The sequence below is a fragment of the Danio rerio genome, chromosome 5 (assembly GCF_049306965.1).
Source record: "Danio rerio strain Tuebingen ecotype United States chromosome 5, GRCz12tu, whole genome shotgun sequence".
In the NCBI taxonomy this organism is placed as follows: domain Eukaryota; kingdom Metazoa; phylum Chordata; class Actinopteri; order Cypriniformes; family Danionidae; genus Danio; species Danio rerio.
This window is the reverse complement of record NC_133180.1, coordinates 73,944,200-73,970,264: the sequence shown is the minus strand read 5'-3', so window position 1 is coordinate 73,970,264 and position 26,065 is coordinate 73,944,200. Positions and strand designations below refer to the sequence as shown.

The 26,065-nt window shown below is 37.1% G+C and overlaps 1 protein-coding gene across 8 annotated transcripts in view; it reads right to left on the bottom strand.

The window, feature by feature from the left end:
• mtif3 (mitochondrial translational initiation factor 3) overlaps nt 1-26,065 on the bottom strand; it is an 81,170-nt gene that overhangs the window by 31,307 nt on the left and 23,798 nt on the right. For 3 of the 8 annotated variants that reach the window (XM_073949841.1, XM_073949844.1, XM_073949845.1), the window contains exon 3: nt 23,227-23,342. The exons of the other annotated variants lie outside the window; for them this stretch is intronic. The gene's annotated coding sequence lies outside the window, so the exon portion shown is untranslated. The remainder of the gene's footprint in view (nt 1-23,226; nt 23,343-26,065) is intronic. 8 annotated transcript variants of the gene reach the window in all.

Here is a 26,065-nt window from a genome sequence, read left to right as displayed (position 1 = left end):
CCTCCTCCCGTCTCCCCCAACAGCCCACACTCATTACATTCGTGCCTGAGCACGCTTACGTCATCGATGATGAGCTGTTCAGCAAGTGCTCTCGCTCAGTAGAGATATCTTTAGTTATATCGTTTAATTTGTTTGATATGCAGTGACGCAGTCAAATATTTTGCTGAACAGATCAGTCACTTTTGACGCTCATAAACAATCATAAAGTGCTGCAGGATTTAGGAGGTTTGCTGAAGGTGCAGCTGTGGTGCAGTGAGGGGTTTGTGTCTTTAATAATCTACGACAGTTTGCATTCATTGAACAGTAAGAATGATTAATAAATCCATATGAAAAAGTGCCTTGAAAGTCACGTCTCGTCTTCAGTTTCAGGCTCAGACTCGCTTTGCACTCACACTACAAGCGTACTGCGCCAAAGCCCAAGTGAACAGTGCCTGAGCCCGATTCAGAGCACTCACACTTCTTAAACGATCCGGGAAACGGGCCTGGGCACAGTTCGGATAGCATAGTGTAAGGCCGTACTCACACTAGGTACAGTTGCCTCGAACCGGGCCAAAGCACGCTTGTCCCCCCTCCCTACTCCCCCGACGGCCCGCGCTCACACCATATCGGGCCTCGGCACGCTTACGTCATCGCTGCTGCGCTGTTCAGAAGCGCTCTCTATGGCAAGCCTTTTTAGCATTTAAATCTTTGTTCTGACTCCATAAATATATTTAGAGATATCTCTAATTATATTTTGACTAGTCATAATTATAATTCGACTAGTCAGAATAACAATTAGAGATATCTGCAATTGCAATTGTACTAGTACGAAATCAGATTGGAGATATCTGCAAATATATTATGACTAGTCATATTCCTCCATTGACTTCCATTGAAAAATATTTGCAGATATCTCTAAATGAGTTTTGACTAGTCACAATTGTAATTAGAGATATCTCTAACTGAGTTTTTACTAGTCATACATTTGGAGATGTCTTTAATTTGTAATATTTAGAGATATTTACAAATATATTTGAAGATATCTCTAATTAATTTACTAATAGTCGAATTACAGTTGTAGATATCTTGAATTGGATTTTTGACGAGTCAAAACTCATTTAGAGATATCTGCAAATATTTTTCAATGGAAGTCAATGGAGGAATATGACTAGTCATAATATATTTGCAGATATCTCCAATCTGATTTCGTACTAGTACAATTGTAATTGCAGATATCTCTAATTGTCATTCTGACAAGTCGAATTATAATAATGACTTGTCAAAATATATAATTATATCTCTAAATATATATATTTATGGATAGTCAGAACAAGGTTTAAATGTTAAAACGGCTTGCCATACGCTCTCACTCAGCAGCACAGTGGAGAGTTCTCTAGTTATATCGTTTCAGTCGTTTGTTATGCAGTGACATGCAGTCAAATATTTCGCCAAACAGTCCTTAGGGATGCCGTGACACGCAGTCAGATATTTTACCGAACAGATCTGCCACTTTTGGCGCTCATAAACAATCAAAGCTCTCGTGCTGCAGTAATGAGGAGGTCTGCTGAAGGCGCGCAGCTGACGTGCTGTGAGGAGTTTGCGTCTTTAATAAACTACGGCAGTTTGCGATCACTGAACAGTAAGAATGATTAATAAATCCATATCAAACAGTCCCTTAATAAAAGTCACGTCTCGCTTTCGGTTTCGGGCTTTGGCGCGTTTCGCGCTCACACACAAGCGTACCGCGCCAAAGCCCAAGTGTACCGCGCTTAGGCACACCTCTTCCAACCGGGCCAGGGCCGGCCAAGTGAACCGTGCTTGAGCCCGATTCAGCGCACTTACACTTCTCAAACGATCCGGGAAACGGGCCTGGGCACGGTACGGATGGCATAGTGTGAGTAGGCCCTAAGTTCGCCATTAGGTTTAGGGGCAAACACTTTTTCACGATGGGCTATGTAGTTTTGTATTTAGATTTCCCATAATATTATTAACCATTAATGTTTTTTTATTTGTATTTTAGTATTACTTTTATACATATATTTTCCTTATATTTTTTATACCTGTTTTTATTTTCTAGTTAATTTATTGTAAAGCACTTTGGATCAACTACGGTTGTGTAAAATTGGGCTCTATAACTAAAGTTTGCCTTGCCTAACCTTCATTTCAAAACTGCAATGTGTGTTTGCTTGTATTATCTTTGACTAATGGAATTAATGTAATCTACTGTATGTAAAATTAAAATTCACCATGCTGTTCCTTAATGAATAATAATACCTAAAATATGCTTACAGTCAATCAAGCACAACTGAAAACACGTTAATGTTTGCTACACTGAAAAAAATGGAGTTGAAACAACACAATTCTTAAGTTTTTTTGGGGACAACTTAATTGTTTTATGTTTATTCCACTTAAATTTCTAAGTACCTTAAAGGGTTTGTGCCGGGACGACATGAAGGTATTGTGTGAAAGCCAGCATTTTTTACAGTGCAATTATTGAGTGTTTTTTTTTTATTTGTTTTATGTTCGAACAACATAAAAATGTAAAAATTGTTAAGTTCATTTAATGGATTTGTGAAGGAACGACATGACGGGATCACTGAAAAAATTATTCAAAGATGATTCCTTGAGTTTACTAAAAAGAAATTTAAAGTAAGTGGTTGTCAACAATTTATTTGGGCTCAATTTAAACAAATTAAGTTGAACATTACTAAATTTAATTTGTTTGTTTAAATTAAACACATAAATAGTTTGCAACAATTTTGCAGACATAATTTTTTTAGCGATTATGGAAACCCCAACAGTTTTTTAACAGTGTGTTAGACAGATAAAGGAATTAATGTAATTTACTGTACATAAAACTCAACCATCATGCTGTCCCTTAGTAATGAATAATAATGCAGAATCCTTTACAAATGTGTTATTGGTACTTAAAATATGCTAACAGTCGATCAAGAACAACTGAAAACACATTAATGTTTGCTACACTCAAAAAAGTTCAAACTACTTATTTAAAATGAGACGATTTTCGAGTGCTTTTTTATTATTTTATGTTTTGGATTTGTGTTTTGATGACATAAAGGGATTGTGTGACCTTGCATTTGTTTACAGTGTGTTAGACAGATAAAGAAATGAATGTTATTTAATGTACATAAAACTCAACCACACTGAAAAAAGTGATTCAAAGATGATTCCTTGAATTTACTAAAAATGTTAAAGTAAGTGGTTGTAAGCAATTAATTTGGGCTGAATTCAAACAAATAAATTGAACTTTACTAGATTTATTTGTTTGTTTAAATTCAACACATATTAATTGTTTGCAACAATTTTGTGCTGTCCCTTATGTTCATGAATAATAATGCAGAATAATAATTGGTACTTAAAATATGCTAACAGTCAACAAAGGACAACTGAAAACACGTTAATGTTTGCTACACTAAAAAAATTAGTTGAAACAACACAATTCTTCAGTTTTTTGGAGGATAACTTAATTGTTTTATGTTAAATCCACTTAAATTTGTAAAAAAAACTATTAAGTACCTTAATCGATTTGTGTTGGGACGACATGAAGGAATTGTGTGGAAGCCAGCATTTTTTACAGTGCAATTATTGAGTGTTTATTTTAACTGTTTTGAGTTCAATCAACTTAAATTTGTAAATGTAAAAACTTTTAAGTTATCTTAATTGATTTGTGTTGGGATGACATGAAGGGATTTTGTGGAACCTCACATTTGTTTACAGTGTGTTAGACAGATAAAGGAATCAATGTAATTTACTGTACATAAAACTCAATCATCATGCTGTCCCTTAGTAATGAATAATAATGCAGAATCCTTAACAAATGTGTTATTGGTACTTAAAATATGCTAACCGTCGATCTAGAACAACTGAAAACACGTTAATGTTTGCAACACTCAGAAAAGTTCAAACTACTTATTTAAAATGAGACGATTTTCGAGCGCTTTTTTATTATTTTATGTTCAATCAACTTGGAATGGTAAAAATTCTTAAGTTATCTTAATCGATTTGTGTTGGGACGACATGAAGGGATTGTGTGACCTTGCATTTGTTTACAGTGTGTTAGACAGATAAAGACATTAATGTTATTTAATGTACATAAAGCTCAATCATGCTGTCCCTTATTTAATGAATAATAACGCAGAATAATAATTGGTACTTAAAATATGCTAACAGCCAATCAAGGACAACTTAAAACACGTTAGTTTGCTACACTTAAAAGAATGGAGTTGAAACAACACAAATCTTCAGTTTTTTTTGGGACAACTTAATTGTTTTATGTTTAATCTACTTAAGTTTGTAAAAAGTTTTAAGTACCTTGTGTTGGGAGGACATGAAGGAATTGTGTGGAAGCCAGCATTTTTTACAGTGCAATTTTTGAGTGTTTTTTAAAAATGTTGTGTTCAGTCAACTTGAAATTGTAAAAACTATTAAGTTATCTTAATGGATTTGTGTTTTGACGACATGAAGGGATCACATGGAACCAAGCAGTGTATCCAGCTTGTACATTTGTAGCCAGCTTTGGTGTCCATCTATATTTTCCAAGCCTAGTGTTTTCATTTAAATTTCGCGTGGGTGTTTGTATGCACACGACACACTCTCCGCACAGCCCACATCTCCGAGACACAACACACACTCTCAAATACGCAAAAAAAGTGAAGGATGGGTGACTTTTATTGGTCCGGCCATAAAAGAGTCGGATGAAAGGAAAGAGGGTCCAAAAGAGAGAATGAGGCATTCAGAGGGAGGGGCGGAGGAGTGTGAAACAAGGTCTCATCCATCAGTGGTGTGGAGGAGCGACATTCCAGCACTGTTAAACGGGAGGACACACTCACTCACAGCCACAATGGAGGGGGGGAAGCTGGGCTGCAGCTGGGAGGAGCGAGGAGTCAAAGCACAACCTCCATCACCTCCTTCTTTAGCTTTCTGTTCTTCTCACAGCCAATTCAGCTGACTCTATGGCCATGACCAATGTAAATTTCAGACACTCAAAGCATGCATACCAGCAATGGGCTCTTTGAAGACTTTGATTTTTGGCTTTTGGTTCTCTTTGCGCTCAAAACTCTGACTTTTGGTCAATGGTTTTGGGTTTTGTTGATTGGATTGTAGCTCAAAATGCAGTTGTCTTTAGATGGGCTTTTGCAAATGTGCTCCAAACATCTTTCCCAACTGTTCCCAAAGCATGATTCCTCATTTCTCTTTGATTCTTTAACTCTTTTTGACTCCCGTCCATCGTTTTGGCAAGCCAATTCAGCTGACTCTATGGCCATGACCAATGTACATTTCAGACACTCAAAGCATGCATAGGCTCTTTGAAGACTTTGATATTTGGCTTTTGGTAGTCTTTGCACTCCAAATTCAAACTTTTAGTAGATGGTTTGGGGTTTTTATATACATGCTCTTGAAAAATGTGCTCAAAATTTTTTTTTACCAAATGATGATTCCTCATTTCTCAGACTCTTTAACTCTTTTTAACTCCCGTCCATCGTTTTGGCAAGCCGATTCAGCAAACTCTATGGCCATGACCAATGTAAATTTCAGACACTCAAAGCATGCATAGGCTCTTTCAAGACTTTGATATTTGGCTTTTGGTTGTCTTCGCACTCAAAATTTGTACTTTTAGTAAATAGTTTTGGGGTCGTAGCTTGAATCCTTTTTGGAAAATGTGCCTTCGGTGTCTTTTCCAAGCATGATTCCTCATTTCTCTTTAACTCTTTTTAACTCCCGTCCATCGTTTGGTAAGCTGATTCAGCGAACTCTATGGCCGTGACCAATGTAAATTTCAGACACTCAAAGCATGCATACCAGCAATAGGCTCTTTGAAGACTGATTTTTGACTTTTGGTTGTCTTTGTGCTCAACATCTGACTTTTGGTTAATAGTTTTGGGGTTTGTTGATTGGGTCGGAGCTTAAATCTTGAAACATGCTCTTGGAAAATGTGCTTAGAACATCTTTTTTAAGTCTGATTCCTCATTTCTTGTACTCTTTTACTCTTTTTAACTCCCGTCCATCGTTTGACGAGCCAATTGAGCAAACTCTATGGCCATGACCAATGTACATTTCAGACATTCAAAGCATGCCAAGGCTCTTTGAAGACCTTGATTTTTGGCTTTTGGCTGTCTCTGCGCTGCAAATTTCGACTTTTAGTAAATGGTTTTGGGGTTTGTTGATTGGGTTGGAGCTTGAAAATCAGTTGTTTTTAGACATACTTTTGGAAAACATCCTCCAAACATCTTTCCCAACTGTTCCCAAAGCATGATTCCTCATTTCTCTTACTCTTTAACTTTGGCTAGTCAATTCAGGTGACTCTATTGCCATGACGCATGTAAATTTCAAACACTCAAAGCATGCATACCAGCAACAGGCTCTTTGAAGACATTGATATTTGGCTTTTGGTTGCCTTTGAGCTTAAAATCTTGACTTTTGGACTTTTGGACACTCAAAGCATGCCAAGAAAGACTTTAATATTTGGCTTTTGGTTGTCTTCAGACTTTTAGTAAATGGTTGTGGGTTTTGTTGATTGGGTCAGAGCTTGAAAATCAGTTGTTTTTAGACCTATTTTCAGAAAATGTGCTCTAAAGAACTTTCCCAACTGTTCCCTAAGCATGATTCTTTGTTTCTCTTGCTTATTAACTCTTTTTACTCCTGTCTATCATTTGGCAAGCTGATTCAGCAAACTCTATGGCCATGACCAATATAAATTTCAGACATTCAAAGCATGCATACGCTCTTTGAAGACTTTGATATTTGGCTTTTGGTTGTCTTTGTGCTCAAAATTCCGACTTTTAGTAAATGGTTTTGGGATTTGTTGATTGGGTCAAAGCTTGAAAATTAGTTGTTTTAGACATGCTTTTGGAAAATGTGCTTAGAACATCTTTTTTTAAACATGATTCCTCATTTCTCTGACTCTTTAACTCTTTTTAACTCGCGTCCATCGTTTGGCAAGCTGATTCAGCAGACTCTATGGCCGTGACCAATGTAAATTTCAGACACTCAAAGCATGCCTAGGCTCTTTAAAGACTTTAATATTTGGCTTTTGGTTGTCTTCAGACTTTTGGTAAATGGTTTTGGGTTTTGTTGATTGGGTCAGAGCTTGAAAATCAGTTGTTTTTAGACCTACTTTCAGAAAATGTGCTCTAAAGAACTTTCCCAACTGTTCCCTAAACATGATTCTTTATTTCTCTTGCTTATTAACTCTTTTTTACTCCTGTCTATCATTTGGCAAGCTGATTCAGCAAACTCTATGGCCATGACCAATGTATATTTCAGACATTCAAAGCATGCATACGCTCTTTGAAGACATTGATATTTGGCTTTTGGTTGTCATTGTGCTTAAAATTCCGACTTTTAGTAAATGGTTTTGGGATTTGTTGATTGGGTCAAAGCTTGAAAATCAGTTGTTTTTAAACATGCTTTTGGAAAATGTGCTTAGAACATCTTTCCCAAACATGATTCCTCATTTCTCTGACTCTTTAACTTTTTAACTCGCGTCCATCATTTGGCAAGCTGATTCAGCAAACTATATGGCCATGACCAATGTACATTTCAGACACTCAAAGTATGCCTACCAGCAATAGGCTTTTTGAAGACTTAGATTTTTTGCCTGTCTGTGCTCAAATTTTGGACTTTTGGTCAATGGTTTTGGATTTTGTTGATTGGATTGTAGCTCAAAACGCAGTTGTCTTCTGACGGGTTTTTGGAAAATGTGGCCCAAACATCTTTCCCAACTGTTCCCAATGCATGATTCCTCATTTCTCTTTGATTCTTTAACTCTTTTTAAACCCCTGGAACTTGAATCTTAAAACATGCTCTTGGAAAATGTGCTCAGAACATCTTTCCCAAGCATGATTCCTCATTTCTTGTACTCTTTAACTCTTTTTAACTCCCGTCCATCGTCTGGAGAGCCAATTGAGCAAACTCTATGGCCATGACCAATGTACATTTCAGACACTCAAAGCATGCCTAGGCTCTTTAAAGACTTTAATGTTTGGCTTTTGGTTGTCTTCAGACTTTAATTAATGTTTTTGGGTTTTGTTGATTGGGTCAGAGCTTGAAAATCAGTTGTTTTTAGACCTATTTTCAGAAAATATGCTCCATACAACTTTCCCAACTGTTCCCTAAGCATGATTCTTTATTTCTCTTGCTTATTAACTCTTTTTAACTCCCGTCCATCATTTGACAAGCTGATTCAGCGAACTCTATGGCCATGACCAATGTACATTTCAGACACTCAAAGCATGCATACGCTCTTTAAAGACTTTAATATTTGGCTTTTGGTTGTCTTCAGACTTTGAGTAAATGGTTTTGTGTTTTGTTGATTTGTTTAGAGCTCAAAAATCAGTTGTTTTTAGACATGCTTTTGGAAAATGGTCTCCATACAACTTCCCCATATGTTCCCTAAGCATGATTCCTCATTTCTCTTGCTCTTTAACTCTTTTTAACTCCCGTCCATCATTTGGCAAGCCAATTCCAAGCAAACTCCAAGACCATGACCAATGTATATTTAGGATTCTCAAAGCATGCATGCTAGCCAAGACTTTGATTGTAGTTTGGTTGGTGAGAGGTTCAGTTGGAAAGCTAAAAAAGGTTTATTTTGTGTTATCATGCAGTTTTGAGACCAGCATTAAAAAAATTAATAACACAAGTCTAACAGTTTCCTTTAATATTAAATTTGTTCGGATTTCTCTCTTCTGAAAACTCTTCAGTACCACTTATGGATAAAGTACCACCCCATCTCTCTGACTCTTGTTTTACTGACACAAACAAACACACATACACAAACATCAACTGATGTGATGTTTATATTCGGCTTTCGGCTGTCATGTACATTTCTGACTTTCAGCCAATAGTATTGAGGTTTGTTGATGCTCACACTGTTCTATATCTATTCTATATAAAATAATAAATGTTCTCCTGTCTCTCCAACTGTTGTGCTTGCAACCATGATAGCCTGTTTCTCTCACTCTTTAAGTCCCGTCCATCGTTTGGCGAGGCAATTCAGTGAGCTCTATGGCCATGACCAATTTAAATTTAGGATGCTCAAAGCGTGCATGATTTCGGTGCAGACTTTGATATTTAACTGAATGTGTTGGTCAATAGTTTTGTTTTGTTGCCATGACAATGTTTCAAAAAACACTATATGTGTCTATCAGGGCATGCATCTTGAAAGAGTTTGGTACTTTGGTTTTTTCTGATTTTTGAGTTTGCTAAAGAGAAATGTGGTGCAATGACATGTTTTCGAGAGATGCTTTGTTTGGAAGCTTTTTTACACTGCTCTATGGAATGCTTGGTTGATCACTGCAAAGATATGTTCACGTAACAAGGTGAAGTCTGGAAGGGAAGTAAATGAGAATTACACTCACCGGCCACTTTATTAGGTACACCTGTCCTACTGCTTGTTAACGCTTATTTCTAATCAGCCAATCACATGGCAGCAACTCAATGCATTTAGGCATGTAGACATGGTCAAGACGATCTGCTGCAGTTCAAACCGAGCATCAGAATGGGGAAGTAAGGTGATGTAAGTAACTTTGAACGTGGCATGAGTCTGATCTATTTCAGAAATTGCTGATCTACTGGGATTTTCATGCACAACCATCTCTAGGGTTTACAGAGAATGGTCAGGGAAACTGTGCGTAAGTTATGTGGGCACAAATGCCTTGTTGATGCCAGAGGCTCCGCAGACACCACAACTCAATCCAATAGAGCACCTTTGGGATGTGGTGGAACGGGAGATTCGCATCATGGATGTGCAGCGGACAAATCTGCAGCAACTGGACCAAAATCTCTGGAATATTTCCAGTACCTTGTTGAATCAAAAGATTGAGGCAGTTCTGAAAGCAAAACGGGGTCTCGTAAGGTGTACCTAATAAAGTGGCCGGCGAGTGTATATTATTACAACAACACAATAAAAACTGTTTTACATTACTGTGAAGGTTGGGATGGGGGTAGAGGTTAATAAAATACAACGGAATAGGTAATTTAATATATAATATGAATATTTATATATGAATACTCTGTAAAATGTCTTTAAATTACTGTGATGGTTGAGGTAGGGTTATGTTGTCCTGTATTTAGTTGCCTGTCATTAGATTCATTTGGCATTACCCAGTTTTAAGAAGATTCCTCTTGTTTATTATGGTTTGCTACTTCCCGTTGGTGTTGTTGTTTGGTGTGTGTGGTGAAGTTTTACCAGTCTGAAGTGTGATTGCTCAGCTTTTGGTGGGTGGGGATTGGTAGATGCGTGTCTGTGTGCATATTAAAGCGAGTGTTTGGTCAAATTGTAGGGAGCAGGTGATGGCTTTTTGGAGTGCACCCTTTCACACCCCTCTTATTTTGCGGTTGAGCAGCGTGAAGAGGTGGGAGAGGCAAAGGGCCTCCATCCATCCCTCTGCACCTGCCCAAACTTTGTGTGTGTGTGTGTGTGTGTGTGTGTGTGTGTGTGTGTGTGTGTGTGTGTGTGTGTGTGTGTCTGCGTGTGTGTGTTTGTGTGGGGCTTAGGCGGAGAGAAATGGTGAACTCTGACCAACTGACCCCAGAGCCTTGTTAATCGCAGCCTGTGGTGAGAAGTACTGCATTACGAATACTGCAATTACAGTAATCACGTAGTTTACTCAGGAATTGTGCTTTACTAAGTACTTTAAAAATGTGTACTTTTACTTTTTTAGTTCTGTATCAGTACTTTTACTCCACTATTTTCTACTTTATTTTTTCGTGTCTGCAGTGATTGGCTTAGTAGAATAATCAGTTCAGTGAATCCCGTCCAATCAAATCGCACAAGACCGACTTGAAGACATGAATGCTGCAATGTGGAAGTATTACAAGTGTCTAAAAACTCACACAATGACCAAGAGACTATATATCGAGCATGGGGAAGGATTCCTGAATGACTGAAATCACCAAATGGCCTTAATCACTAAATGCACTACAGAATGTTACGTTTGCACACAAACTGCCTGAATTCTATCAGTACTGCAGGAGCTTGGTTTGTGCCTACAATTGCTGGACACTGCTTACTAGTCAGGGTGCAAATATCAAAACCTAAGCATTAAAATATTGAAACAGCTGAATCTTTCCTTAGTTTGCACCAATTTCGCTCCACATGTAAACACATTGGCTAAGTAGAATAATCAGCCATGTGAATCCCGTCCAATCAAATTGCACAAGACCAACCTCAAGACATGGACAGATTATAAATGCTGCAAATAAATACAGTGTGGAGTCATTAAAATGAGTGAAATTACATACTTATATACCATCTCTATAAATGTATTTGTTTTATTTAGGATAATTTATCATTTATATTTTTCTTTAGAACTGTAATGCACTCCAGAATGTGACGAGGGTGCGTTTCCTAAAACCATCGCTAGCCAACTAAGGTTGCAAGTTCCGTCTCACATACATAGTTCGTTGATTTGCGATTTCCCGAATCCATCGCTCCAATGAACATTCGCAAACTGCTTCGCAATTTTCCGCAATTGAAACTACACCTCTGGAGCTGTAGTTAGAAACATGTTTCCTGGCTGTGTTCTATTCCCACTTATCCCCCCTATGCCCTAATCATTTAGAACATTCTAACATTCAAAGTTGGAATTATCAAAAATAAAAAAAAGCATTAAAGTCATCACTATTAGGTGTAAATTGCTTTCAAAGTATTTTTACACTTCAGTTTTAGCGATCTTCATGTTTACAATTGTGCTCCCTTCGCAGTGCACTTTGAAAACATTGATGTCATTTTCGAACACAGCCTCATGGCCAAAGCTATAGGTGAGCTATTATTTAAAAGAGGAATTTATGTTACGTCCCTAAAGCTTATGAAAACAAAAAACACAGCATACGTTAATTGTTTTAATTTACAGTGGGTAATTTATTAAGTATCTGCACTGTAAATGACATGAGCCTGCTGGTTAGAACATTTCTGCAGTGGTTTACATGTGTCAAATTGTAAAAGTAGACTTTTCAAAAAGATTAACAATAAATAAACAATATCCTACTTAATAATAATAATAATCATCGTCATCATTAATATTATTATTAAAGTCAATATATTTATAATAAATCGCCTCATTATTTATTTATTTGTATGATTTATATATGATATTAGAATAGTTTTGTGAGTGATTTTTTGTTTTAGAATAGAATATGTAACTTCTCAATAATATCTGTAAAGCAAACACAGGCCCTATGTGCCATTTACATATTTTTACCAAAACTAGTATTGAATATTGTTTTTAAATTCGTGTGCGTGTAAAACAATATAATTTGCACAAAGAAATGATGGGGTTCTTCTCTAAAGAAGTAGTTACTCCACCTCATTTAGAGCATCATTATTGGCGTTTTAAGTTATAACTAGGCTCACACGAAATCTAAGCGTGCAGAATTGTGCAGATTTTTAGCACATCATTAATTCTGTTTATTTACTTGTGCAAAAGTGTGAGATCTATATTTATTCTGTTTTTAAATTAATTACAGTCAAATTATTGACTAATGTGAACATGTTCATCTGATTTATGTACAATGCAGTTTGTACATTTTCTGTCCTTTAGTATATTACATGAGACTTGCCTTGTTTACCAAATAAAGTGAATCTATTAGCATTTTAAACATTAAATAAAAGTTAAAAAGATATTACTTTTTATTTCACATATTAAGGTTTTAGTTCCGATACTCCCAAAATAATTCCACAGAAATCCATAGATATAGTAAAAAACATCCGCGTATTCCATCTGGCTCTAGTTATAACTAACGTGGTTCAAGCAGGGGCGGACTGGCCATCTGGCAATTCTGGCTAATGCCAGAAGGGCCGGACCATTTTTTAAATGTGGGCCGGTCAGTTTTTTTTTTTAAATCTGTATTGTTTTTAGATGTGGTCAGCTTTTATCTCTTGCTAAAGTGGATATTATGATGATGAGGATAATAATAATGATAATGGTAATGATAATAATAATATTAAAGGTTAGGCATTTGGCCCAATTGCCAATGGCTGCTTGGTTTCTTGCAGCCAGAGACTGTACATTAGGTCATCATAACAATTAATATTTATTCATTAGGTCACCTATAATTGTTTAATAAGCACATATTTATTCTAAACAAGAATGAGGCAAAGCCTAGCATAAGCAGTGATTCAAATAATGATGACACAGTGAGAGAGTTAAAAAAAAGATGAGAAGATATAGAATTAGATAGACAATGTGTACAATGTCAACTAAACAAGGAGAAGCCAGCATATAGACAGTGGCAATAAAGAACACCACTGCAGAAATGACATATATAGTTATTTGTGAATAAAATTATGCTGAAGTGTTGCTAGTGCTGCATGTCCATTTGTGTGTAAAGGTGTGTTCACATTCACAGGTTACTCCTATTATAATAGCAGACAAACGGTATAAACAGACAGCACATGGACTTTACAAGATTCACAGATTATTTTGTTATTTAGTGTTTACTGTTTGCATACATTTGTTATAAACGGGTTGTTTTTGTTTCAGTCACATACATTTAATGTTTAAATATCTACAACATATGGTACTGCTTATATTATTTCACCATCTGTACACCATATAAGTAGTGAATGTGTGGGTCCGTGGGTGGGGCTGTGTCGGTGTGGTTGTGGGCTGGTGTGGCTACATTGCCAGGGCTGAATTTTTGTCTCAGTCCGCCCCTGGGTTCAAGCGTTGGATCAGAGAAACTAAACTACTGCATTACTTGACTAATAAAATAGCTTCGCTACTGAAATGCTTTTTGATTTATAAGTATCTGTAATTTAATTACACATTATTTCTCAGTAACTGTAATGAATTACAGTTACTTTTATTTTGTAATTAAAATATGTAACGCTGTTACATGTAACTAGTTACTCCCCAACACTGTAAACAATATTATATCAGATTGCGATAAAATTCATGCCTTTAAAAATAAGCTCTGCACTTTTTTTACGATATAAACTGATCTCAAGACATTGTCTCATACAGTTTAAGGTGCTTCATAGGCTTCATTTTTCCAAGTGTAAATTGAATCAAATATTTCCAGAAGTGTCCCCAGTGTGTGACAAATGTCAGTTCTTAGATTCCAACCCGTCTCATTCCTATGTTACAGTATGTGTCCCAAATCACAGAGTTTCTGGAACAAAATATGTCAAGTTTTTTCAGTTACATTAGACGTTCCAATTGAACCAGATCCTATATTAATTATATTTGAAGTTTGCAAAGAATTTTCGAGACTTACACGGGTACAACAGTTTGTTTCATATGGGTTGATCTCTCCCAAAAAACTCATCCTTTTGTTTTGGTAGGAAAAAGAAGTTCCAACTCTTAAATTATGGCTGACAGAGATAAATGGTACACTACATCTTAAAAAAAAATCTGATATACCCTAATAGACAAGGTTTTGTTATTTAAAAAAAATTTGGTCCCCTTTTATTTTCTTTTTACAAACTTGTGAGCATAACTGTCAACCCTCCTGTTTTCCCAGGATTCTCCTGTATTTTACAGTTCTATCCTGCTATCATCCCGTAAAGGGATTTTCCCGTATTTTCAGTCGTTCGCTGAAGGGTGGCTAGAAACATTAAAGAGCCGACCCTACATATACGCAACCCATACCGCCGAACCACCAGGGGTCGCCCCATGCTCTTAAATGTGAGTCTGTTCTGTGTTTTCGCTTTGTTTAGGCACGAAAACACTAATAAATATAAAGACGGCGCGATTCCCTTTCCTTTTCATTACAGGTGCCGTCACCCCTCCTATGCAATCCTCAAAACAGTCATATAGTGCTGCATGACTGTCAGCTGACGCGCTCCATAGTGATAAATAGATGCTGTTTCCCAAACAGATTCTGTACACGCGATATGAAGCGGAGCGAAAGTCTGGCTTTTGGTTGCGTGTTTAAACAAACATATACACATAGTTAAAAATAATAATATCTAAAGATGTTTTTTACCAAACACAACTAATTTTGTCTTAAATAAGCATAAAAGGTTAGTAGTAATGCCTTATTACGGTGGGCATATCCCTTATTTTCACATCCCAATGTTGACAGGTATGTTAATATGTGCCTTTAGTACCTACGCTTATTGCTGGATAGCACTAGTGGGTGGTTGGTTGGGGAAATGCATGTTTATTTTATTATTTTGTGTTATTTTATTATTATTTTTATGACTGCTGTTTGCTGTTGTTTTTTTTTTTTTTAAATAATTATTTAATTTATTATTTTTCAAAATTCAAAATTTAATTTTTTTAAAAATCTAACTATTTGAATGCAAGTATTATGTTTATGTTTAAAAAAAAGTGTATTTACATGTAAATGTCTGCGAGAATTTCTAATAATAAATATATTAAAACCAAAAAAAAAAAAAAAAGATATAAACTGATCTAAGCAGAAATGTGCATCAACGGAATCTAGAAGTGTGTTGATTTTAGAGATGCACCAAATTTTCAGCCACCGAAAATTTATCGGCCGGAAATATGTTCTGCCATTTAATGGACCCTCTCATTTCTGTGACTTAAGTCATTGTTGGGGTACTCTTAAATCTGAAAGCAATAACAACTTAAATCGAAATATATCTCAATATTGTTTAATATGGAAAATAATTATCAAGACTGCATATTTGCCATATCGCCCAACCTTAGTTAATGCCAACTAATGATCAACATTAAAAATGAAACAACAAATTAAACCTCTTCCCAACTGCAAAAACAAGCAACAAGCAACAATGCATGATTATATGGCACCATGTGTTTCCAATCAATAAATGCTGTTATAATGGAAGTCAATGGGGCAAAAACAGCCCCAAACATAATGAAAGGGTGGTCAATTAAAGCAAGCAATAAGCTAGTAGTTAATAGCATGAATTGTGCATAAAACTAAAGTGTTCCTGATTGTTTTATTTTTGGTATAATCTTGCTGACATTTCAACATCATATTTGTATTGATTCTTAATGAACTGATTAATTTATATTTAGCTTTGTTGTACTAATGCATTGATAAGTTACTCTAGTGAACAGTGCTAGTCTGTGTGTGTTTCTCTGGTGTGGTCTAGCCATGAGAAAACGCAGACCGCAGGATACAATGCTCATTTATAAGCTCTGGCTTTCTCATGACGAGCTGTCATGCCGATGCCGGCGCCTCTTGTTATGTCAGACAAACTGGGTACAAATGGGGTATTATGTGGCACACAGAGGTCCGTTCGGGCTTCATCTGGACCTGGGTCTGTATCACTGCACCCCTGGCCTGCTATAGTTACTATAGTGACCAGAAAGGAGGAGGAGGGGGGTAGTCAGGGCTGCGTCCCGCCGCGTGTCGACCCCTCAATAGAGCGCATCTGCAGAAGAGCAGGGAGTCTCTGCTTTTGCCCACTGACCCGTTCATACTGCAGCCACACAAAAACACACCCAACAAATTTTATACCCCAAGCACAGGCCCTCTCTGCAGAACCGCCTGTTGTCATAACTCAACACACACACACACACAGAGAGAGAGAGAGAGAGAGAGAGAGAGACAGAGAGAGAGAGACAGAGAGAGAGAGACAGAGAGAGAGAGAACGGTTGCCCTGGTCATTAGTAAAGGGGGAAAAGTCAGATGCGGGAATGAAAGAAACCAGGGAGAGAGAAAAATCAAAGGAAAACTTAAACAAAAGGCTGCTCTAAAACACAAAACACTCCATGGAGTTTGGGGAAGAAAAGGGGATATTGGGTTATGAAAATGAATCAGGAGGCTTTTATTGCACATGCAAATGGACCTTTTTTTTTTTTTAGATTTCTCATTTATTACCCTGAGAGAGAAAGAGGGAGAGAGAAAGAGAGAGAGAGGCTTTCAAGATGCTGCCCGTACAAGCATACAGTTGAAGTCAGAATTATTAGCCCCCTTTTGAAATTTTATTTTTATTTTATTTTTTTTATATTTTCCAAATGATGTTTAACAGAGCAAGGAATTTTTCACAGTATGTCTGATAATATTTTTTCTTCTGGAGAAAGTCTTATTTGTATTATTTCGGCTAGAATAAAAGCAGTTTTTATTTTTTTAAGCCATTTTAGGGACAAAATTATTAGCCCCTTTATGCAATTTTTTTTTCGATACCTACCTACCTAATTACCCTATCCTGCCTAGTTAACCTAATTAACCTAGTTAAGCCTTTAAATGTCACTTTAAGCTGTGTAAATATCTACACAGAACAATATCTAGTCAAATATTATTTACTGTCATCATGGCAAAGAGACAATAAATCAGTTATTAGAGATGAGTTAATAAAACTATGATAATTATAAATGTGTTGGGGGAAAAAATAGTCTCTCCGCTACACAGAAATTGGGAAAAAAAAAAAAACAGTGGGGCTAATAATTCTGACTTCAACTGTATATACAGCCTGATGTGGACAACTCACTGCACTGTGATTGGATAGCAACTTTTTTGTGTGTTTTTGCTTTTCATAATTATGAATGACTTCTTTAAGATTTAATCAAGCAAACCCTGCTGAAAAAAAACAGCTTAAAACAGCCTAGGTAATTTTCACAGTATGTCTGATTATATTTTTTTTCTTCTGGCGAAAGTTTTATTTGTTTTATTTCGGCTAGAATAAAAGCATATTTTAAACACCATTTTAAGGTTAATATTATTAGCCCCTTTAGGCTGTAATCATTTTCGATAGTCTACAGAACAAACCATCCTCACACAATAACTTGTCTAATTAGCCTAACTTGCCAAGTTAACATAAATAATCTAGTTTAGCCTTTAAATGTCTCTTTAAGCTGTCTAAAAGTGTCTTAAAAAATATCTAGTCAAATATTATTTACTGTCATCATGGCAAAGATAAAATAAATCAGTTATTAGAAATGAGTTATTAAAACTATTATGATTAGAAATGTGTTGATAAAATCTTATCTCCGTTAAACAGAAATTGGGGAAAAAATTACCAGAGGGGCTAATAATTCTGACTTCAACTATATATATATATATATATATATATATATATATATATATATATATATATATATATATATATATATATACATGTATGTATATTACAAATGTATATAAATATCTTCAAAATGCAATGTCTAAGCCGAGATGCCCAAACTAGGGCCTGCGGGCCAAAGTTGGCCCATGCTAACCTTTAATTTGGCCCACCATCCCATTTGAAAAGAAAGGTAGAATGGGCGATAATCTTTGACAGCTCGTCAATTAAAATTTTAATGTTACAATTTGTTTGTTTGTTTGTTTGTTTGGCAATTTGATTTGTTTTGTAAATTAATCAGATTTTTAAAAATGTAAATACTGTAACTTGACGATAGAAGGCAATGAACAAGACATTAGCGAGCAAATCAAGACAAAGGTAGGTGCAGCTTAGTGTAACTCCACTGTGTTAACAATGGGGTTGTTTATGTCTATTACTATACATTTTGTAGTTATTTTTAAATATTAGGAAATAAATAGGAAATTACTCATGGACGCTTTATTGTAATACAGTTTGGTATTTTTTGGCCAGTCATAAGAAAAAGTTTGGGCACCCCTAGTCTAAAGGAGTGTGAGTATATTTTCATTTTTGGATAAATTATGAATGTCTTTCAATAGATTTATACAAGTATGTGCTATTTCTGCATCAGCGTATAATAAAAAAATCCCCTTTCATCTTTTTATCATTAATTTTGGAATTAAATAATTAGTCTAATTACTTAATCTTACTTAGTTACTTAATCTAGTTACTTTACTTTAAAAACAAAAGTGCGTAAAACGAGTGTAACTTGTAAATAGTCCCACACAGAATCTGTGCGAGCAGAAATTCACGGATTTCTGCAGATTTTTAGCCCATCATTGAGTCCATTTATTTACTTGTGTATATTTTAGTAATATTATTGACTAATATGAAAATGTTACCATGATTTGTTTAAAATACAGTTTTTAAAGTCATATTTTCTTTTAGTAGATATATTATATGAGAGACTTGGTTTGTTTATCAAATAAGTGGATCTAATTGGATTTGCATTGTAAACATTAGGGTTGGGAGAGGTCGACCAATTTGGCATTGTACGATGTCTAATGTGAAACATCACGATGGACGATGGCATCGTCATCATGTGAAAAGCGGGGGGTGGGGGTGGGAGCGAGTGTTGGAGGCGGTGTTTCACAGAGTGTGCGCAACGTGTCTAAAGAGCGAGGAGGGATCCGGGATTCCGGGGGTGAGAAGGGTGCGCAACTTATTTGAGGACCGGGAGGGAGATGCACGATTTCCGGGAGATTATCATTCTTTTGCGGGCATTATAAGTCCCGCAAATGCATAGAGACTCCCAGAACTTCTGGGAGACTTGGGATGTCTGAATATCACGTTTAACAACTATAGTGAGACGCGATCCAGCGCTACATCCTTGATAAACTGTCCGACGTGCACTTCTCTCTGGAGCTCAGAGGAGCGCATGACAGTGTGTGTCTGTGTGTGGTCACGTGATGTGCGTTTTTAGCAGATGGAGGGCTATTCAGTAATGCTAGGCGAAACACGGTGTGGATGTGGATAATTTTCGTTTCAAAATGGCATTTTAACATTAAGATGTATTTGTGTTTTGCGAGCGGGTTTGCGACGGGGGCGGGGTGGAGGATAGGCGATGCCGGGTCAACATCGTGTTGTCTATTGGCGATACACGATTATCTATCGGCCCAACCCTAGTAAATATTAAATGTTAAAAAGGTATTCTTTTTTATTTCATATATTAAGTTGTTAGTTACAATACTCCCAATTTCATTCCACAAAAATCTGCGGATTTTTTACAAAAATTCTGTGTGGAAATAGCAAAAAATGTCAGAAGATTCTGTCTGGCCCTACTGGTAAGTATACATAAACTTCACACGAACCAGAAAATAACCGAGACTTTTATTTCAGTGTGTTGACGCACTTCTAACTGAAACTGAATATTGAGTAGGGGGCGGAGTTTCCTTTTTGCGCATCATTCCCTCATAGCAAACTAACAGTAAGAGGGGCGTGGCTAAGAATAATGTGGCTGAACCATCATCAGAGAAGGACCGCGACTCCAAAGACAGACACAAATGTTAAGACTTTGATTGAAGATTACCCAAACAAACAGGTTTTGTTCAATGCATTAACTTGCACAAATAAATTGTTCAACTAAAGAATAACAACCTGTGCAAACACATTTTGACTTCACACAGACTTTATCAACAGTGCATGCATTTTTATCTTTTTCACATCACCGTGTAAATACGACAACAGTTCAATCAACCGATTAAAGCGTGGACACAGATAGCAGGTGATTGCAATCAAACGCCCACCCATCCGTCATCCTTTAATCCTGTGCACCTCCCTTTTGATTCTTCCCCTCCCGAAAAGAAGATGCGGATAAAAGGAGCATTTCAAGAAAGAATCGGAGCATCTGTAAAAGAGAAACACAGCTTTTCTGTATACACCGCAAACATCTGAGCGGCTTCTCAGACTGGTTTTGCATGGCCAGTCACTCTTGAGAGGTGGAAAATGTGGTTTGCATTCCTCCACTTTTTTGTGTTTTTGGAGCAGTGAAAGAGGAACTGGCTCAAATTGCAAGAACAATGGCGAAACCTCGGCTGACAGGACCATCGCCGCCGTCCCCAACACTTTGAACAATCTCGTCAATGGGGGAGACTGAAGAGGTCTGCATTCTCAACATTGTCACATATGTGTACAAACCTCTTGAAAGAACTTTGCTGACCTGCCTATCCGCCTTTATGAGGGTTCAAATGGCAAAAACGCTTCCTTTGTGTCGGGGAGTTCATTAAATTCATTGGTTTGACCCACCATTTTTTTAAAGACCAAATGTCCACTGAATTGGAAACTAACTTGCATGGATAAAGACAAACCCCTTTTGAAGCGTATGTCAGAGCTTTTAGTGCAAAACGGGGGGAAAAAAGGATGACTTCTCAATCCTTGCTGTACCAGAACAAATGGATTCACATCAAATGGCAATTCAGACTCACAATGAGATATTAAGAGACTTGGATATTATTTGTTTTTGACTAATATTAAAATAAATGGCTCCCTGGTAAATTAACACTTGTTTCTTCCATGTTAGCATGTGAGAAAATGTCTAGTTTAGCATGTAAACTCTTGCACTATTAACAAATAATTGATTTATAAAATGATAATAAGTCAGGATTACAATTGATACATGATTTTTTATTTGTTTTTGTAATTGTTTTTATATTTAATTGCTATTCTTTTATTCAACTCAGGCTCATTCTGATTACGTACTCCTATATACATTTACATTTAGTCATTTAGCAGACCCTTTTATCCAAAGCGACTATCCAAAGGACAAGGAAGCAATTAACACAACTATAAGAGTAACAATGAATAAGTGCTGTAGGCAAGTTTCAGGTGTGTAAAGTGTAAGAAGCAAAGCATTAGCAATTTTATTATTATTATTATTTTTTTTTTTGTAGTACAGTTAGCGGTAGAGCCAGAGAGGCAATCCAAATTAGGAAGGGAAGTGGAGACTAAATAATTGAGTTTTTAGTCGTTTCTTGAAGACAGCGAGTGACTCTGCCGTTCTGATGCAGTTAGGGAGTTCATTCCACCAACTGGGCAGATTGAACGCAAGAGTTCGGGAAAGTAATTTCTTCCCTCTTTGGGATGGAACCACGAGGCGACGTTAATTCACAGAACGCAAGTTTCTGGAGGGCACATAAATCTGCAGAAGTGAGAGCAGATAAGAAGGAGCAAAGCCAGAAGTCGCTTTGTAAGCAAACATCAGAGCTTTGAATTTGATGCGAGCAGCAACTGGCAGCCAGTGCAAACGGATGAGTAGGTGAAGAGGTTTGATAGAATTAGCTGGAATTGCAATTAGAGAGTTGCAATTAGGGGTGTCAAAATTAATTGTTTTTTCGGGGCACCGCGATGCAGACGTGGACAACTCGTTATCGGTTCAGTAATAATCATAACCGGTTATTATGTACTGACGTCATTTATCTCCTATGCGCTCTGTCACGAGGGAGGTGAGCGCGAGTATTTACAACACTCAACCAACTCAGGGCCGGCCCGTGGCATAGGCATCATAGGCAAATGCTAAGGGCGCTGTTTATCCAGGGGGGCGCCAGAAATGAGCGCGGTTCAGTTGGTTTTGTTTTCGATATTCCTGACACACATTCAGTTATAGACGGCAATAACTCAAAAACGTCTTACCCTAAAAAGATCTAAAGTCTGTTTCCTACAAAAAGACAAAGCTGGTTATGTTTCACAGCTGTCTTTCTTTTTTTTTTTGCTCGACATTACGAGCACTGCTCCGTTTAAGCCCTCGCAATATGTGTTTAGCCGGAAGAGCTCGCGCTGAGAGGAGCTCTCAGAAAGGGACCGTAGGAAAAGTGCTTATTTTTTCCGTTTTATTTTTTTTTCGTTTTTCTGCTCCGCTCAGCGCGAGCTCTCCCTGTTGCGAAGGCTTAAGTGTGTGTGTGTGTGTTTGTGTGTGTGTGGTTGCTGTCTATGTTTGTGTATGTGTTTGAATGAGAGACAGTGTGGTGCTGTGAGTCTGTGTGTTTATACAGACAGCTTGTTATAGCCTTCCCCCTAAAATATAACACTGCATATAGAAAGCATCGTCAATGCACCGTGATATTGAATTGAACTGAATCGAAGGCATGATAATTGTAACCGAACCGAACCGTGAGACCAGTATAGGTTCACACCTCTAGTTGCAATAGTACAGTCTGGAGCGAACAAGGGCTTGAACAAGGAGTTGAGATATACCTTTCTGGAGAGCGCCAAATACGTCCTAGGAGCTACGTTTTTTGCAATTAAGTGGATGGGAATGATTGGGAGGCCATGATCGTAAGGGCTGATTAAGGGACTTTGGCTAGGACACCGGGGTTACACCGCTGCTCTTTACGAGAAGTGTCATGGGATTTCTAATGACCACAGAGAGTCAGGACCCCGGTTTAACGTCTCATCCGAAAGACGGCGCCCACTGACAGTGTTGTCCCCTTCACTTTTACCAGGGCATCAGGACTCACACAGACCAGAGGTTAAGCACCCCCAGCTGGCCTCTCTAACACCCCTTCCAACAGCAACCTAGTTTTCCCATGTGGTCTCCCATCCAGGTACTGACCAGGCTCAGCCCTGCTTAGCTTCAGGGAGTAACTGGTCTTGGGCTGCAGGGTGACATGGCTGTGGCGTTTCTGGAGACGTATGGCTGCATTTCATTTTTTTAAGTGAACGCTACAAGGCAGTATGACGCAGTTCTCTTTGGCGCTTACCGGCTGACCGCTTACCTCCATGTGGAGGGCTTTCCCGCCGCAACCAGTTTGTCCAGTTAGCTCTTCGTGTATTTCAGCGGACTTGAGATACAGAGAGAAGTTCACCACGACGATGATGACCAGGTTCGAGTCTGGGGAAGAGCAGTTCCAGGAATCAGGTAAGACATAAACAGAATCCAATAAGTAAAATGAACAAATGAATAACAGGGTGAGAATGTGGTAAAATCCGATAATGTGGTAAAAATCAGACAATAGCTTTTTTTCTGGATTGCTTTTGCAAACCGCCGACTGAGTTTAGGGAAGTAAGCGTGTGGGCAGGTCAATTGGTAAAATCAGTTGGGTTTAGGGAAGGAGGAGGGTGGGCCGGTTGCCCAGTCAATCATTCAGTCAGTTGACAGCAGCCTCTGGTGGGTTCACGCAAGAACAGCGCGAGCGCGAACGGCACTCGAGAGAGGCATTTGAAGACAAAATCATTCAAATATACGTACCTCCCGGAACGTATTTCACGGTCTCCAGAAACGTCCACTTGACTACGTTTTCAGAATGAGCCTGGGATGTTCCAAACACATGCGCTATAGGTGAATTGAATAAACTAAATTGGCTTTAGTGTATGGGTGTTTCCCAGTACTAGGTTGCAGGTGGAAGAGCATCATCTGCGTAAAACACATGCTGGAATAGTTGGCGGTTCATTCCGCTGTGGTGACCCTTGATAAAGGGACTAAGCTGAAGGAAAATGAATGAATGAATAAATATTTGTTCTGAAAAAGGCTTGCAAATACATTGATGAATGAATCAGCCATTTTGAACAGATGAAATCAACGACTAACTCTTTGCCTCCACCTACTGGTAAAAAAAGTCATCTCCAACATATTTCATCAATGCGTGTTTTAAAGTTGTATTTAAAACAATAATGTCGTGCTGTTATTTATGCATTTTTAATCGCCGTGTAAATGCCTCTGAGTTGCATTAAACAGCTTGTGTAAATACATCTAAATGGCACTTCAGATGCAGGTCCTGTGCCACCTCTGCAGTGCAGTAATGGATTTCAATGGGACTGATTTCATTTGTTTGCTCCTACAATGCCTCTTTGTTCTAATTTAATGTATTGATTTGGCTATATTTAAGAAGTGAGCATAAAAGATGACACATACATTACATAAGGTTAGAAATTAGCTGGCAATGCAATTGAAAGGGGTCAGATTTGGTCTCCTAATGGTTTGTGCTGTTTTGATATATGAATATCTCTTTCTGTGGCGCTGATGATTTTTTTGTGTGGTTGTCAGCAGTGTCAAAACAAATGAAATTTCTAATTCTTTTCAATTTCTGATTCTCTTTTTACGATAAACCTCTGTATTTTATTAAGTACTAAAACCTATACATCAGATGTCCAAAATACTTGTTTGTATGACTGCATGTGTTAAGGCAGTGGTTCTCAAATTGTGGTGCGTGTACCACTTCCTTCTAGTGGTGCACAGAGGAATCAAATATGTCATATGTACATGCTACATATATTTCAAAATTTATCAAAACTGATTTTTAAGTGACTATACATATAATAATATTCATTATATGACATATAGCCTTTATTTCTGAGGTCCAGGCAACATTTTCAGGTGTTGATGAATTGGCTACTATATGTTAATACTTTACATTTAAGTACAGCACTTTTCTTTTTAAGCATATTTTAATTTAAATGTTGACGTTTTTAGATTGTTTTTGTTTGTTTTTTTACATATAAGCACAGTACAGTGTTAACATTCAGACTATTTATGTTTAAAGTGGCTGACAATAATAAATATTCTTAATAATAGGAATTAATCTGCCCTGTTTTTGAACTGTGCAGAACTGTAGCTGCTTTACTTGGCAACTACTACACTATTGTATTTCAATACTGCTCATTATGGTGGTACTTGGAGAGACCTTTTTTTTTTCTGAGGTGGTACTTGGTGAAAAAGTTGGAGAACCACTGTGTTAAGGTAAACGTGATTTATTAACAGCAAAATTGTTAAATGATTAATAAAAAAGTTAATAAAAATATTGTAGATGCCCTACAGCTTGCGATTTTGGTTGGAAAAATAATTTTTATTCATTATTATTATTATTATATAATAGAATTAATTCATTATTTTTTTTTTTCGGCTTAGTCCCTTTATAAACCAGGGGTCGCCACAGTGGAATAAACCAACTTATGCAACCCAACACTGGGAAACACTCATACACACTCATTCACACACATAAACTAAGGACAATTTAGCTTATTCAATTCACCTAAAGCGCATGTGTTTGGACTGTCGGGGAAACCGGATCACCCGGAGGAAACCTACGCGAACACAAAGAGAACATGCAAACTCCACACAGAAATGCCAACTGACCCAGTCAAGGCTCAAACCAGCAACCTTCTAGCTGTGATGCTATCGTGCTACCCCCTGCGCCACCATGACCCCCTATATAATATTTTATTTTAATATTTATTTATATATATATATAAAGACTATTCAGCATTCGCAAGTTAATTTTGACTGACATCACATAAGCAAATGATATTAAATATATAAATTAATATGTTATTAAACATCAGACAGTTGTATGAAAGCAATTGATGCATTTCCAAAAGCGTTTGTAATTTGTTGGAAGGAATGAGAAACTGTTGTGCAAATGTAAATGTGTAAGTGTTGTGAGTAATGCACCAAAGCGACTGAGAAAAAACTGTAATGTGTCCTGTTCATAAATAAGCTGCACTGACATCTGTTCTGATACACCAATAATATTCCAAGCATTGTGAATCAAACAAGTTTAGTTCTCAGCTGCACAGACAAGCTGCCGAACCAGAAAAAAACTCTCAAAAAAGCCTTAT